Consider the following 16,272-nt stretch of genomic DNA (forward strand, 5'->3'; position numbering starts at 1 on the left):
TATTACAAGACTTGACAGCAAAATGGCTATTCTGTGGAATGTGACTGACAGCGTTAAAAAATTAAGTCATGAGTTCGGGGGTTGGGGGATAGAATTTCCAATTCAGACACCCTTTCTTGTCTTAAATCATCTCATAAAATATTTAAACTCTCTACACTAGTAACCATGTTAATTTAGATTTACGGCAAATTAACACATTGTCAGTAGAGAATATTTCCCAGGAGACTGATGATCTCTGGGCCTCTAAGGCAAGCGGTGGCTGAAAATGGTAATATTTGTCTAATATGGATTCCAACCTAAATGTTTTTTTTTGCTTTGATGTACGAGTGATGTCTCTTTGCTGTGTGTCAGCCTGGCTCAGTTGGTAGTGCTCTCGCCTCTGAGGCAGAAGGTTGTGGGTTCAAGCCCCAATGTCGGGTCTTGGGACTCATATAATCTGAGCTGAAACTCCACTGCAGTGCTGGGGGAGTCCTGTATTTATGGAGGCATGTCCTTTGGATGAGAAGTGAAACTGAGTGACCCATCTGTGTCTGTTCAGGTGGGTGTTAGATATCTCACGGCACTATTGGAAAAAGGGCGTATCTTCCAATGCACTGATCGACAATTCCCCAGACAAAATTTGGCATTCACTTCATGACTGTTTGTGGGACACAGCTGAGCACAAATCAGCTGTTGGGTTTGCCATCAAAATACAGCCACTACACTTCACAGCTTAGTCACTGATTGTGAGACCAAGTGGGGAGTGGGGGGGCGAGAAATGTATGGAGGGTCTAGGGCAGGAGAATGGCCCTGGAGGGAATTGAAGTGATAGGGTGGGGCTCAGGGTGGGTAAGGGATTTACTACTTTTAGAAACTCTGCTAATTCCTTGAGCGCATCTGCTTTGAAGAGGAAGCAATTTGACTAATTTCAGACTCTGCTGGAGTCCATTTTTTGCTCATTCGTTTCTTGGTCAACAGCTGACGAGGCTTAAGGACACAGTGGATGGACTCAGAGAGGCTGAAATCCCCTTTAATGACGGTAGTTATTTAGGGCATGTAACTTTCACTCCACCTGAAATCCCGGTGGGAGTGATGCTCCAGCCTTCGAAATCTTCCACTGATCTTCACTCATCAAAATATACAGTCAATTCACTTTACAGTATATTCTGTGAAGCGCTTTGAGACGACTGGAAGACATAATAAAATGTATCAAATGCAAGGATTATTATTGGGGGGAAGAAAACCATTAATCAGTGCCTTGCATTTGGTATAGCGACTTTTCACGTCAGGTGAACGTCTCAAAAAGTTTCACTGAATTTATTGTAACATTAATATTAATAATCATAATCCTTGCATTTGATATAGTGCCTTATCATGGCATTGAGACATCTCAAAGTCCTTCACAGAATATACTGTAATGTGGATTGACTGTATTTTGTAGGTGAAATGCAGCAACCAATTGCACAAAGAAGTGTGTCAATGAAAGAGTCTGATGAATAAAGTTCACCTCAGCCTTTGCACACTCCATCATTGCCTTCCCATTTCACCATTGAGCGCTTAAAACAGACTTAAACCCAGTTATAGCGGACTTTGTGGATCTGGTCATTTGGTAAAGAACAACAACAAGATTCCATTTATAGAGCGCCTTTCACGTCGGAGAGGACGTCCCAAAGCGCTGGACAGAGGGGTCAGGACCCAAGCAGGGGTGAAATGGTCAGGGTGACGGGAAAGAAGGGAGTGAGCGAGGAGGGGAGAAATGGTCAGGGTGAGGGGAGGGAAGGGAGGGGGCGAGGAGGGGGTAGAGAGTCGAGAGGGGAGCTGAAGGCTCGGTCAAAGAGAAAGGTTTTGAGACCGGCCTTGAAGGAGGAAAGGGAGGAGGCAAGGCGAAGGAACTGGGGGATAGAGTTCCAGAGCCTCGGGGCTGAGAGGCTGAAGGCCCGGCCACCAATGGTAGGGTGGTTGGGGCGGAGGTCGTGGAGCAGCCTGGAGCCAGAGGAACGGAGGGTACGGGCAGGTAGATAGGGGGATAGTAGGTCGGAGAGGTAGGAGGGAGCGAGGCCGTGAATGGCCTTGTAGGCGAGGATGAGGATCTTGAATTCGATCCTCTGGGGGATGGGGAGCCAGTGGAGGTGAGCGAGGGTGGGAGTGATGTGGTCCCGAAGCCTGGTGCGGGACAGTACACGAGCTGCAGAGTTCTGAATGACCTGCAGTGTGGAGGGAGGTACCGGGAAGGCCGGCGAGGAGAGAGTTCCCATAGTCCAGCCTTGAGGTGATAAAGGCGTGGACCAGAGTTTCAGCAGCGTGAGGGGTGAGGTAGTGCCGTAGTCTGGCGATGTTCCGGAGGTGATGGAAGGCGGTGCCAGTTGTGGCGCGGATGTGGGGAAGAAAGGACAACTCAGGGTCGAACAGAGCATCGAGGTTCCTGACTGGCTTTGAGAGGTGGAGAGTGCAGCCTTGGATGCTGATGTTGTCAGCGCCTGAGGTGCGGAGGCGTTGACGTGAGCCAATCAGGATGGCCTCAGTTTTACGTACGTTGAGCTGAAGAAAGTTGTCTCTCGTCCAGGACTCGATGTCAGACAGGCAGGCTGTCAGGACATCGGTGGTCGTGGAGTTGAGGGTAGAGGAGGAAAGGTAGAGTTGGGTGTCATCCGCATGCATGTGGAAGTTAACCCCATGTCCGTGGATGATGTCACCAAGGGGGAGCATATAGAGGGTGAAGAGGAGGGGACCGAGGACAGAGCCCTGAGGGACACCGCACGAGACAGTGCGGGGAGTGGAGGAAAAGCCATTTGTGGAAACAAAATGAAGACGGTGGGAGAGGTACGACCTAAACCACTCAAGGACAGGGCCTTGAAGGTTGAGGTGGGAGGACAAGCGGTGGAGGAGGATAGCGTGGTCGACCGTATCGAATGCTGATAGGTCGAGGAGGTTGAGGAGGCAGAGGGAGCCCTGGTCACAGATGATCAAGTTGTCATTGGTGACCTTGACCAGGGCGGTTTCTGTGCTATGGGCAGCACGGAAACCCGACTGAAGGGGTTCGAATAATGAATGGGTGGAGAGGAAAGAGCGCAGCTGGGAGGCCACAACCCTTGGACCTTGGACAGGAAGGGGAGGTTGGAGATGGGCCGGTAGCTTGATAGCTACGACGCATCAAGGGAGGGTTTTTTCAAAGTGGGAGTGATGATGGCAGTTTTTAGGAGAATGGGAACAGAGCCAGAGGAGAGGGACAGGTTGATGATATCTGTGATATGTGGGGCAAGGAGGTGGAGCTGAGAGATAAGGAGTGGAGTGGGGATGAGGTCAAGGGAGCAGGTGGTGGGTTTCAGGGACAGGATGAGTTTGGTGACAGAGGGTGGGGAAACAGGTACGAAGGTGTGCAGGGGAGGATGGGTAGGAGTCGGAGTGTGGGAGGGAAGGGGTGGGGGGTGGGTGAAAGTTGGAGGGGGAGTGACCGCGGAGCGGATTCCCTTGATTTTGGATTCAAGGAAATCCAACATCTCCTCGCAGTGAAGGTTGGGTTAGTGAAGGTTAAAAGACCATTGTCCTGACAGGTTGTTCCTATGTTTCATTTCAAATGTGGAAATGACGCAATCCCCCTGCCCCTCAGGTGAATTAAGTCCGAGGAGCAACCTTGATAGGCAGGATGAAAGAGTGGCAGGTGGCAGGCTCTGTGCATGGCTGCAAGCATGTGTGTGAGCAGAATAATTCCAGTTGGCTCAGCGATAGATTGTATCTGAATCGCGTTGTCATTCCTTAGCGTTGCACAGTGCAATTCACAACTGACAGCTGTCTTTAAAAGGTGCCTTTGCTTATGCTGGTGTTCAGCACCAGGTTACCATTTCTTAATCTTACCTGTCGTATGTTTTCTTAATAATAATAACAATCTTTACGTTTAATATAGCCCCTGATCACGTTGATGAGACGTCTCAATGCGCTTCACAAAATATATTGTAAAGTGGATTGACTGTGTATTCTATGGGCAAAACACAACAGCCAGTTGCATATAGCAATGTCCGACAAACATTTTGAGGCATTGTTATTACCCTGGAAAACGATCCACCAATCGACTAATAACCGGGTTCATGCTTACTTCTCATACTTATTTCTTACTTCTCATTCACTGTTCAGAACAGTGAATATTTTGTCTACTGATTTGTTTTGCAACCCACAGTCACTGCACTTTACCCTAAAAATCCGTGAAGCGCTTTGAGACGTCCTCCCGACATGAAAGGCGCCATACCGAAAGCAAGGATTATTATTACTAGAATTAATACTGCGTGGGGGAAAGCAGGATAATGCTGAGGGAAGTAGCTTTAAGTACCGAACGGATGGGAAGGGAAAAATCATTCCATTTATTGCTAACCCAAACATGCTTCCAAAGCAAGAGCAGCCAGCGAGTTGGTATAAACCTGACTGATCATTTGGAAAACCCTTGTTGACTGTAACATTTGAAATAATAGAATATCAGGATACAGTCTGCCTCTGTACTCCCTGCTCATACATTCAGCCACAATATATGAGGCAACTGGGCGCAATAGCTGCCAGGAAGCTCTGTATAAGATAACCCCATGTGACCCTCTCTCTCTCTGTCTCACACACACACAGGAACACACGCACACTCTCATCGTGTTTGTCACTTCAGTTAACGTCACAGTTTGGAGTGTAAACTTGGTTTAAAATCTCACTCTTTTGACAATCACGCTCAAAAGGTGAGGGATGGGAAACTAAATTTAATGCCACTTGCAAGAAATATTTTCCTGCCGCATGTGACGTGTGCAAATCTGGGTTGGAAAAGTAATCCGTTACTGTGCCTGTACTGGCATTGTCATTAAAGTTGCCCAAAGTTGAAGTATTTTTTCCTGAACCAGAAGAGATGAAGGGCAATGCTTGCATTTTCATGGAGTCCTGTAGCATATAGGTTAGCGCGCTCAGGTTTGACCCAGCAGGTCCAGGTTCGATTCCCGAGCAGGGGTGAAACCTGAAGTTTCTTTACTCCACAAGCCTTTGTTTACCCAGAGGTAAGTAGGAACTTGGTTGTTAGGCGGTTGGTGGATCACTTTCTGGTAATAATCCCTTAAAAAAAATAACAAAATTGGACACTCAATTCACAACTGTTTTGTGGGACACTATTGTGTGCAATTGGCTGCCGCATTTCACCTACAATTCAATTCATTTTACAGTATATCCTGTGAAGCCCTTTGAGACGTCTAAATGATATGGCATTATTATTATTATTATATTCGATATGGCACTTCATAGCGTCTCACTGGCAATTCCTCTTAAGTGTAGTGACTGTATACTTGTTGGCGATCATGGCAAAATAATACAAAAATTGACCACAATTCATTTGACCCCAATATTGTTCCTCCTTGTTCCTCCTCTCCTGCAGGTGGCTGGCTTGTTGCTTCATGGTTTGTTTCTGGCTCCTGGAAGCCTTTTGGCTCCAAGTGACCACTAAGAATGACTGTGTCATACTGATCCAGTTGATAGAGCTCTTGCTTCTGAGTCAGAAGAGCCTCCACATCTGGACTTGGAACTCGCATAGTCTAGGCTGTGCTACTGCCAGAGTTTCAGACGCTAAACCAAGGTCTTGTCTCTGCCTGTTCAGGCAAAGATGGCAAAGATCCCATCGCACTATTCGAAAAGAGGAGGGGCTGTCACTCTCCTGGTTTTCTGGGCCAATAATCCCCCAAATGATATTGGTCATACACTTCACAGCTGTTTGCAGGGATGTTGTTGTTCACAAATCGGCTGCAGCATTCTCCTACAAAACACACAGTTACTACCTTGACAATATACTTGCAAAGGGCTTTTCGCCCTCCTCCCGAAAGGTGAAAGGTGCTGTATCAAACGGAAGGATTATTTTTCTGCTGACACGGACGTGATAGGCCGAATGGTCGCCATCAGCACTGAAAGTGTTTGTGTTTTTTTTTCACGTGCGTAACTCTGGTCTTTCCTTTAGACTCTTCACTTCAACATTGCTGCGTCTCTCTCTCCCACTTTGTAGCTTCTTACAACTTTCCCGGTCCCTCTCGTTGTAGCAAACGTATATTCCCTCCCAGTCACAACCCCACACCCCCCCCTCCCCACTCACCGCCCACACCCCCACCCCCATCACCTTGCTCGCTAAAACTTTCAGTTCCTTCTAATCATGGCTTTCAGACTTGGGGCCTCTGTAGACATTATCCCTAAAGTCACCTGCACAATGGCACATTTGGAGACTTACAGGAAAATTGCCTTTAATTGGCAGTCATTTGGTGGGGTTATATTTGCTAGAGAATGCTTGATAGCTATAAATCAGTTACAGCGCATTCCTTTCCTTTCAGCGCCATTCATAGATCTCTCTTTGCCTGGAGAGACGTCCGTTGATTACTTAACTGCCTAATTCAAATGGATTAAGGAAGACAGAGCCTTGGATGAAAAAAAGTCTGAATGAGCTTCAGTCACTCCGAACCCCCCAACAACCCCCCCCCACCACCATATATCTGCCTGTTTGCAGTTCTGAGCCTAACCTACACCTGAGGGCACCACTGCACAATAGAAGCGTTTTAGCCTGGATAGATTATGAGCCATTAAAAGCGGAAAGTCCATCAATAAAACTTTTCAAAGTATTAACAAGATCTATCAAGAGTTGCAGTAAAGCCCTTCACAAAGGGGAGAGATCAGCGAGGCTACTGTATTGACGGAGCCGCCACTTATTTGATTAAACACTAATGAGAATGCCATTTCGCCTCTTATTATGTGATCAGAGATATGTGTTCCTTTGTCAATGGGTAATATCCGAGCAAAGAGATATTGCTCCAAACAATTGCGCAGTTACAATCACACCAGTTTAAGACGGCAGCTGTGTAAGATAAAAAGTAACTTTTTTCCTGATTATTCTGCATTTTTTTGGCGTTGGGGGCGGTGGGGGGGTGGCGGTGTTGGTGGGGAATGACGACCAGTTAGGTTACATAGGAACACAAAAGTGATCAGTCTGGCTGGTCTGAGGGTAACAAAAATAAAAATTGATTCCGAACTACTCCAATAAAGTAATTCTTGCATTTGATATTTAGCGCCTTATCGCATTAAGTCATCTCAAAGCACTTTTCTGTAAAACTGTAGAAGCCATGTCATGCAATTTGTGGGAGCTCAGTTTAACTGTCTCATCCAAAAAGACCCCACCTCCGATAATGTCAGTCTTGATTTCAGCTGAAAAGGAGCAGCGATATTTTATCACTGGCTCAAGTCATTTGGAGATTCACTTTCTCAAAGCCTAATTTAACCTTCCAAAGATGCACAATCATCGTAAACCTCTGTGGGGGGAAAGGAACTGCTTTCGCTGGCATTGTTCCCTAATTGTTTTCTAATTCCTAGTTTCACTTATCCCTGTGAAGCCATATTTTAATCGTTCAAGGTGGTTCTCATCAGCAACGAGCAACTCATCCTTTGCTGAATGAGTGGAGTTTAGATCTCCAGTCACCATACTCACGTTGTGCGAGGCTAAGGTCAGGATGCATTCAGTTCTGGGCACCATATTGTAAGGGGGAAATGGGGGTGGGGGGTGTTGCCAGGGCCCAGAGACAGTGCAGAAGAGAGCAAGTGTTAGCGGATCGAGCTGTGAACCAACGAGAAGGCAAGCAATGCTTCTTCGGTCTTGAGAGAAGATGTCTAAGAGAGAAATTCACATCCATTTTTAAATGGATTGAAAAAGTAAATCCAGAGCAATATTAATAAGAATCCTTGCATTTGATAGAGCGCCTTATCACGTCTTCCAGACGTCTCAAAGCGCTTCACAGAATATAATGTAAAGTGAATTGACTGTGTATTTGTGGGCAAAACGCGGCAGCCAATTGCGCACAGCAGCGTCCCCACAAACAGTCGTAGATTAAAGTGACCAATTTATTATTTTTTTCTTGCGGGATTACTATCAGGTGTGTGGAGTAAGGAAACTTGCCCAAAGTTTCGCCCTACCGGGAATCGAACCCAGGTTTCTTGTTTGTGAGGCGAGCGTTCTAACCACTGAGCTACAAGAATACTTTAGTGCTTTAGTGCTTGCATTTTCTAAAGTGGCGCTATCTCTGTATTGTTGTTCTGTCTGATAGGGAAAAAAAAGAGTCCTAGGGCTGCTGTCAGCAGCTCAATGCCTTATCCACCCTTTATCGACTAGCATCTCGGCTCAACACCAAGCCACCATTGGAAGAAAAAAAATGCCTTTGATCACTTCTACATCTTTGGCTAAACTTGCTCGCTCAAAGCCGAGAGAGGTACCATTAGCAGAGAAAACTGAACCATTTAACAAAAAGCCATTTACTTTGCTTGCTAAAAGGACTTACACTGACAGCCAAGAACAATCTTTTACAGGTCTCCTTTGTTTGTGTTGTGGATTGTTTAACACACCCTCTCTCCGGTATTTCCCTTAGTCTCTCTGCGATCATTCCCATTGAGATTCTGGGGGTGGGGGGTGTGGGGGGCGGTGGGGGGTGCGGGTGGGTCCAAGGTCAATGGGTGAAGATAATAATAATAATAATAATCATAATAATCCTTGCATTTGATATAGCTATTTATCAGATCAGACGGACGCAAAGCACTTCATAGGATTTACTGTGAAACAATTGCGCACAGCAACTTCCCATAAACAGCCCCGAAGCGAATGACCAATTTTATTTGGGGTATTGTTGGCCAGGACACTGGGAGAGAGAAACTCCTTTCCCTTTTCAAATAGCGCCGTGGGATCTTTGATATCTACCTGAACAGGCAGACATGACCTCGGTCTCGTCTGAAGGACGGAATCGACCGACGATGGATCCTATTGGCACAAAGGAGGCAGAGGGAACTGTGAGGGAACAGTACAATAGGTGAACAACTGAGTGGCAGGGTTTCTATTCCGGGAGGAAGAGAATGAATCCGAATATCTCTTGTTATCTTAATTTCTGCCAAAAATTGTCTTTCCAGCCCCCGCCGGCTCGGTCATTGGAATCACAGCTTCTCTTTGGCCTTCTAGTCTCCACAGCTGAGTGTTTGATCTCTAAACTCTACGCCGTGATAATAATCACAACAGCCATGATTACAATGCTAATCCTTTGCATTTGACCTGCTGCGCAACAAATCAAAACATGCTCACAGAGCTTCATAGGAATCCGCTGTCAATTGTAGGCCAATGTGGCAGCCACATTGCGTTTGTGACACGCAACCTCTCTTGTGACTTAACAAACAGCCGTTAAGTAAACGGTTATTTCATCTGCGAGGTTGCTGCTCAGGACGGCTTAAAAATGAACCCAGTCGTTTCTTTTTTAACGAGTTGCCAAACCTGCCAAGTCCTGGCTTCACTGATCGCTTTGTTTGCAATCATTTCTTTGCCCCAACCCCCACCCCCTCCCCCCCCAAAAAAAGACACAATGTACTTTCTGGAAGCAAACGCCACCACCAACCTCCTCCAAGGATCTTGAAAGGAATTGGAATTCACCCCCACGGCTTTGAGAACGAACGTTTGCGTGGACTGAGCCTGCAATCAGTGGGGATGGACAGTGTGGAGCCAACTGAAGCAGAATAAGGCCGCAAAGCACTTAGTTTCGCCCACGAACTGTTCTCTAATAAGTCACCTCAACACAGAGTTTCCTGCCAAGTGCTATTTGTCCATGGGAGGCTAATCAGCTGCACTCCCTCGGTACCACTGCCTTAAGATATGATTCGCTTCTTTTGGTTGGAGGCAGGGAAAAAGACGGCTTTGACCACTAAAGCGAATGCTAGATAATAAAAGGATTAAAGCAATGGGAATTTTCATGCGTAGAGTCTGGATAAAAAAATAAAATAAAAGCGGTCTGTCTGACCTCGAGTTCGGGAAACAAGGAGCACATCTGCTTTCAAGTTTGACCCCTTCCCTCTCCCACTCTCTCCCCCCACCTTCCACCCCCAATGTCGTTGTTTCTCTCTTTCACAAACAAGTCGATTAACATATTAATAATAATGACAATAATAATCCTTGCATTTGATATAGCGCTTTCACGCCTCCAAAGCGCTTCACAGAATAGACTAAAGTGAATTGACTGTATATTTGCGGGCGAAACACGGCAGCCAATTGTGCACAGCAGCGTCCTACAAACAGTCGTGGATTGAAGTGACCAATTTATTATTGTTTTTTTCTTGAATGATTCTTATCAGGAGTGTGGAGTAAGGAAACTTGCCCAAGGTTTCGCCCTCAACCTGCCGGGAATCGAACCCAGGTCTCTTGCTTGCAAAGCGAGTGCTGTAACCACTGGGCTGTAGGACTCCACAGTCCCCGTAATAATAATATTCCTCGCATCTGATATAGCGCCTTATCACGTCGTCGAGACGTCTCAAAGCGCTTTACAGCTTATAACCCCAAAAAGTCTCACAAATGCTTCCCACGGTCTGTGTGTACATTTGACGTCCTCCTGACGTGAAAAGCGCAATACAATAAATTTTTGCTGCTGTTGTATTTCACGGGCCGCCATTTTGCATGCAGCAATGTCCTGTAAAACTGCCGTAAAGTGAGTGACCGATTTTATCCAGGGGGAGAGGGGGTTGGGGGTGGGAGAGGGAGGGATTGTCGGCCAGGAACACTGGGAGAGAAACTCCCTTTTCTTTTCAAATAGTGCCCACGGGAATCACTGATCACTGCATTGGGCTGAGCATCTGTTCAGCATATCAGCCACCAGAGGGAGCGAAACTTTCTCACCCGCAGTCTCTCTCCAAACAGTCTCTGAATCTTAAACCTTGTACCGCAATTACCATCCGAGTCAAAATGACCGTCTCAAATCTCATCACCTCAGCGTGTTAAAGACCAGGATTGTGCTACATTAGCCAATATTTGATATACAGTGTAAAGATTGTGTCTCGCACTGAGTCCATCCCTCTGATGGATTTGTTCCAGTGTTAAGTGGCAGCCTGGCTCAGTCGGTAGCACTCTCGCCCCTGAACCAGAAGGTTGTGGATTGGATTCAAGCTCCACAATGGGGGGAATAGAGGGACTTTTGAGCTCACAGTCTAACCTGGCACTGGGGAGAGTTCCGCAAACGGAAACAAGATAAAAATGGTTATTCACTTTGTGGCTGTTTGAGGGACATTCCTGTGTGCCAACTGTTATCTGCAATCACCTACAAGATACACAAACACCACAATAAATCCTGTGAAGCGTTTTGAGGTATCCTGGCAATGAGATAAGGTGCTAGATCCAATGCAAGGGTTATTGTTATGGTTAAAAGTCAATATTTGGGGGGAAACAATCATACATACCTGACTGTTGCTTATTGTAAATGAGAGGACCTAGGTTTGATTCCCGGGCAGGGAAAACCATAAGCAAGTTTCCTTACTCCACATGTCTCTGTTTATCTAGCAGTAAATACGATGACCCAGTTATTAGTCGATTGGCAGATTAATAATAATAATTTGGTCACTCAACTCACTACTGTTTAGGGACACTGCTGTGCCCAATTGCCTGCTGTGTTTCGTCCACAAAGTCTCCAGTCAATTCGCTTTACACTACATTCTGTGAAGCGCTTTGAGACGTCTGAACGACGTGATAATATCAAATGCAAGGATTATTATTATAGATGTTTTGTCCCTGCTAAGGTCATTTCTTTCTTCTTAAGCTGTGTCGTTCTGAGTTGTATCGTGCATATTCCCAATAGAGATTTCAGCAATAGAGATGTGTGACGTCTCATGAGAAAAAGGAGCCACTATTCACAAGTTTGTACAGTGTAATTAGGCTTTACATTAGGCTTTACATTTCCAGTGTTTTTACATGATTTTACACCATGTGAAGCAAGACAAGGCTGGGTCTATCGGGACTCCTCAAATTAAATCGATCTGCAGCCGACGTGCAATCTGACATTCTCAACTGCACTATTTATACCAAAAAGAAAATAGATGCTTCAGAATTGATGGAAACTTGACAGAAAGAGAAATACGTTTCTTTGTTAAACACAACCTGTAAAATGTGACTTTTAAAAGTGATTTATATTATTTGTAGCCAAATTGGAGCAGGTTACAATAATATTAATAATGCTTGGACTTCGTGTAGCGCCTTATCAAGTCTTCGAGATGTCTCAAAGCGCTTCACAGAACATACTGTAAAGTGAGTGGACAGTATATTTTGTTGGTGAAACTTGGCAGCCAATTGCGCACAGCAGTGTCCCATAAACAGTCGTGGATTGAGGGACCAAATTATTATCCTTTGATTATTTTTTGAAAAAAGTTGGAGGGATTACCAGCTCTAGAAAAGCGATCCACCAATCGACTAACAACCGGATTCTTACTTACTGCTAGGTAAACAGAGGCTTGTGGAGTAAGGACACTTGCCTAATGTTTTCGCCCTGCCAGGGAATTGAACCTATCGCTTGCGAGGTGAGTCTAACCATTACGCTATAGGACCACTCAAATTAATTTAGAGACAAAAAGAAACATGGAGTTGAGCATAGAATTTACCCAGAGATATGTGGACACACACACAGACACGCACCACACACACAAGGAACGAGCTGCCAATACATTTTCAAAACGGCTAATATAATAAGAATAAAATATAGGTTTTCCTTTGACAATGGATTTCAGGGCAGGAGAAAGGAGTTGGGTTTAAGAACTGAACTGGGAGTGTTGGGTGGTGGGAGCGGGAAAAAAAACAACAGAATCAAACCAAAACGGAGGAAAGATCACATCAGGATACAATTGCGTTAAACGAACAATACATCTGACAATTCAAACACGCTTTAATTTTCATAATCAATACCGGGTTCAATTGTTCGGATATAATTCAGACTGAGTGCTCTCAAAGCTGCCTGTGTTCAATGAAGTGACAGAACCAATACCTTTTCATTAAAGGAGGGAAAAGAGGCTTGATTTATTATTATTAATGCCGATACCGAACGGTGGCTTACAGTGTGATGCGTAGCGCAAATGATATTTATTTTTATTCAGTAATGGTTTGTCCATTCAGTTGCAATTGTGAGGTTTCGCAGAAAGGAATATATGGGGAAGAGAGAGAGAGCATTCAAGTGGACAATGCATCAACAACCAGTCCCTGTCATTATAATTCCAATGACCACTGCATCAGGTTGAAAGGAAAGACACTTAAAGGTATCTCGGCCCCTAAATTATAGCTAGTCTTAATCTGCAGAACCATTTCATCTTAACATTTAAAATGGCACAGAATTGAGCTTCGCAAAAAAATCTTCAATCCCGACGTGTCGATTTGGAAGCCATTTCATATTAAGAATTTATTAAGGAAGATTTGCTTCCAAATTAGGAATGAGTTGGGGATTTTTTTTCATAATCTTAAATTTTTTAAGAACGCGAATTGTCTTAAAATTAAAATATCGGAGGTGCCGTCCTTCGATGAGACGTTAAATCAAGGCAGGTGTTAAGATCCCCCTGGCACTATCCGAAGAAGAGGGAGTTCCTCCTGGCGTCCTAGCCGGCAATTCTCCAGGTAAAATTAGGCATTAGGTGCTCACGGGACGTTGCTGTGTGCAAATTGCCTGCCGTGTTCCCCTAGAAAATCCATAGCCACCGCACGACACAGCGAAATCCGATAACTCACTTTGAGACATTTGATGACATGATAAGGCTCTGTATCAATTTGATAATTATTGACAGCAATTCCACTGTCTTTCAACTGCATTGAGTAATTATTACACCCGGCGTGTCAAGTAATGCCAGCTTCATTGCCCCACAGTTACTCAGAAAGTTAGTGGGAAGAAAGAAGAAGGAGGAGAGGGCGAGAAGCGGTATTGGAAACGTGAAGAACTGTCAGAAAGGAATGAGTATGACAGAGGAAGGAGCGAAGATTCCTGCATCAAACAACACTCAACGTCAGCCGGTTCTGCGCTACACAATGCTGGAGTTTTCTCTTCTGAGCAATTGAGGTATAATTTCTGCCATTATATCAGTGACACGTGGAGGAGTTTCGTGCAACCTGAGACATGTCTTCTTTGAAAACCTTGAAGGCTGACAAAGCTGTGGGTTTGGGGAGGTTGACAGCTGAGGGATATAATTATGAGTTATGTGAATTGAAGTGGCTTCTTATCTGGCAAAGGTCCGAGTCTGCAATTGGTTTGTTAATGACGTGCGAGAACTGGGAAACAACTCCCTTCTCTTTTCGAATAGCGCAGCAAGATCTTTAACGTCATCCTGAAAAAGCACTGGCAGGACGTCAGTTTGACATCTCATCAGAAGGACGGTGTCTCCGACAAAACACCGGCTCCCCCCAGCACCGTACTGGGGGATTTGAAAGAGGGGAGAGAGGGGGCAAGGCGGAGGGATTGAGGGAGAGTGCTCCAGAGTTTTGGGGTATAGTGGCTGGAAGTGCGACCTCCGATGGTGGAGGGACGAGCAGGAGGCCGGTGCCAGTCGAGCGAAGGCGCCGGGTGGTGGATTGGGGAGTGAGGAAGTTGGAGGAGCCAGGGAGTGAATGGATTTGAACACAAGAGTGAAGTCGAAAGGGATGATGCATATCCAAGCAAAGCCTTTTACATCTGACCGCACAAAGTATCACCTTCTTGCTTGGAGGTTTACGACTCGTCACAAAAACCTTTCGCCAAATGTTTACTCAGTTTACTTCTCAATGGCATGTGCGTGATCTATCTCTGGCGTTATCTATCAAATTGGAACAAAGCACTATCTTCTAAAAACAAAATGCATGCCCTTACTGCAGTCAGCAATCCCTCAGGGCTATACCCCTCTCGTGTTTGTACCGATCACCACTATAGTGGATGATTTCAAATGGAGGGATGGGGAGGAGCGAAAAATGTGTCATTTGATGTGCTAATTATCACATATGCTGCTTAGCTAACAGCATACCACATTTTCACCCCATTTTCTTTTCCCCAACGCTGCCCTCTACACCTTTTCCATTGTTTCTGCGTGTATGTTTCTGGACAGTGCGAGTTCAATGCCTTGACATGGAGCTCCAACCCACAACCTTTTGACTCGGAGGCGAGAACGCCAACGACTGAGCCAGGCTGAGATGTTAGAGCAGTGCAGAGCAGAGAGCCTAAATTTGATTCCCACTGGTCCCATATTCAGGGTTGATTCAGTTCAGGCCCAGTCAGTAATGACAGACAGATGAAGTGGGCTGAGGGATATCACAGCAACAACTCACCAAGACTACAAGGCTCGAGTGATCAATGCAATGGGCTCAAGCCAAGAACTTCTTGCTGTCAACCAAGCTGTAGAGCAGCATTTCAGAGTCAGGTCCTCCTTACAGCTGCTCCGCACGTGAAATCTGACGTTCTTGTTTTGAACTTGTCAGGAAAATTTCTGGGTTTCAGGCAAGCAAAGTGCGGTAATTAAAGGCAGGGAATGATGTCATCCCTAGAGGACGTTGACTCGGGTGTTTGGGAGTGGGAACAGAGAAGACAAGCTGCAGATGTGGGCCGTTTTGATCTTCGCTCTGATGCTAATTGGCTCCACTTTGACTCATAACCTTCAATTAAATATTTATCAGTCGTCGAGGAAATATACATGGGGGGTGTGGGGAGGGGCTTTGTAGACAAAAGCTAAACCCATTGTCATTGTCAAACATAGACCCGCAGATCCAAGATAGATAATGATAATTATTATCCTTGCATTGGATACAATGACAACAACTTGCATTTATACAAGGCCCTTCACGCAGGCATTGTCAGAGGTGCTGTCCTTCAGATGAGACCTTAAACTGAGGTCCCACCTGCTTCTTCAGGTGGACATTAAAGATCCCACTTGAAAAGAGAAGGGAGTTTCTCCCGGTTTTCTAGCCAACAATCTCCCAAATAAAATCGTCCACTCACTCCATGGCTGTGTGCCATTGTGCTGCTGTGTTTGCCTACAAAGACACAGTCACTTTATTTCAGTAATTCCCGTGAAGCGCTTTGAGACATCTCAACGATGTGATAAGGCTTTATATCAAGTGTAAGAATTATTATTGTTATTATTATTATTATTATTATACGGGTCCCATGCTTTTGTCACGTGCCACTGACAACAACAACAACAACAACAGACACCAGTTGTCCTTTTATACGTGAAATTAGACCCCTTAGAGGATTCCTTGTCAGGTGGCTTGTATATGAAAAGGGCAGCAGATGGTCAGACCAGCGCAATGGGATTGAGACATCAAGCATTTTGCAGCGTCTTGAAGACGTGATAAGGTGCTGCATGAAATGCAAGGATTATTATTATTATTATCATTATATTTCTTGCATTCATTGCCAAGAGGAACCAGGTTGCGAAAAGGCGAATTTAGTAAAGTGCAAGGGGAATCGCTGTATGACTGGGAAATGCTGTGGACAAACATGGAGACCGCGAGGAGGATGAATG

Source organism: Callorhinchus milii, unplaced genomic scaffold (assembly GCF_018977255.1).
Source record: "Callorhinchus milii isolate IMCB2004 unplaced genomic scaffold, IMCB_Cmil_1.0 Scaffold11, whole genome shotgun sequence".
Classification (NCBI taxonomy): domain Eukaryota; kingdom Metazoa; phylum Chordata; class Chondrichthyes; order Chimaeriformes; family Callorhinchidae; genus Callorhinchus; species Callorhinchus milii.